The sequence below is a fragment of the Sinocyclocheilus rhinocerous genome, unplaced genomic scaffold, assembly GCF_001515625.1.
Source record: "Sinocyclocheilus rhinocerous isolate Xijiao unplaced genomic scaffold, SAMN03320098_v1.1 scaffold1510, whole genome shotgun sequence".
In the NCBI taxonomy this organism is placed as follows: Eukaryota; Metazoa; Chordata; class Actinopteri; order Cypriniformes; family Cyprinidae; genus Sinocyclocheilus; species Sinocyclocheilus rhinocerous.
The window spans coordinates 448151-448687 of record NW_015664185.1 but is presented as its reverse complement, the minus strand read 5'-3'; the positions used below and the strand labels follow the sequence as shown (position 1 = coordinate 448687).

General features: G+C 29.2%; 1 pseudogene; it reads left to right on the top strand.

Moving 5' to 3' along the window:
* LOC107729821 (tubulin polymerization-promoting protein-like) overlaps positions 1 to 537 on the top strand; it is a 13827-nt pseudogene that overhangs the window by 2532 nt on the left and 10758 nt on the right.

The window sequence follows — 537 nt, the reverse complement described above, 5'->3', positions numbered from 1 at the left end:
AATGCTTAGATAGGTGTCGTATTCCCATAGGTTGATGGGGATCAGCTGAGAGTCAGCTGATGCGAGCTTGACTAACGTGACCTGCCAGAACTAACGCTACGCTAGATTTCATTGGTGATGTGAGAATACATGCTCTTGAGTATACAGTATGTAAGATACACCTGAAATGCTTGTGAACTTTGAAAATCGCTGTGAATATTGATTTGGCCACAACACACAGGACGTTGAGTTGGAATGACAGGAAGAGGAATGTATTTTTAAAGAAATTCCCAAAAAATTACTTTTCAGGTTTGTAAACTTGTAAGTCTTATTAATGTTGTTTGGCTCCATTTTGAGAAGTTTGGGGTAAATTAGGGGAATTATGATTATGATTAATTTCTTTTCTTTTTTTTCTTATTAAAAAAATTCTAATTTATAAATACATATATTATTTATTTATATATAATTTATTATATACTATTGTATTATATATATATATATATACTGTATATATGCATAATTTATATATAATCTATATATTTGCATAATTTATTACAT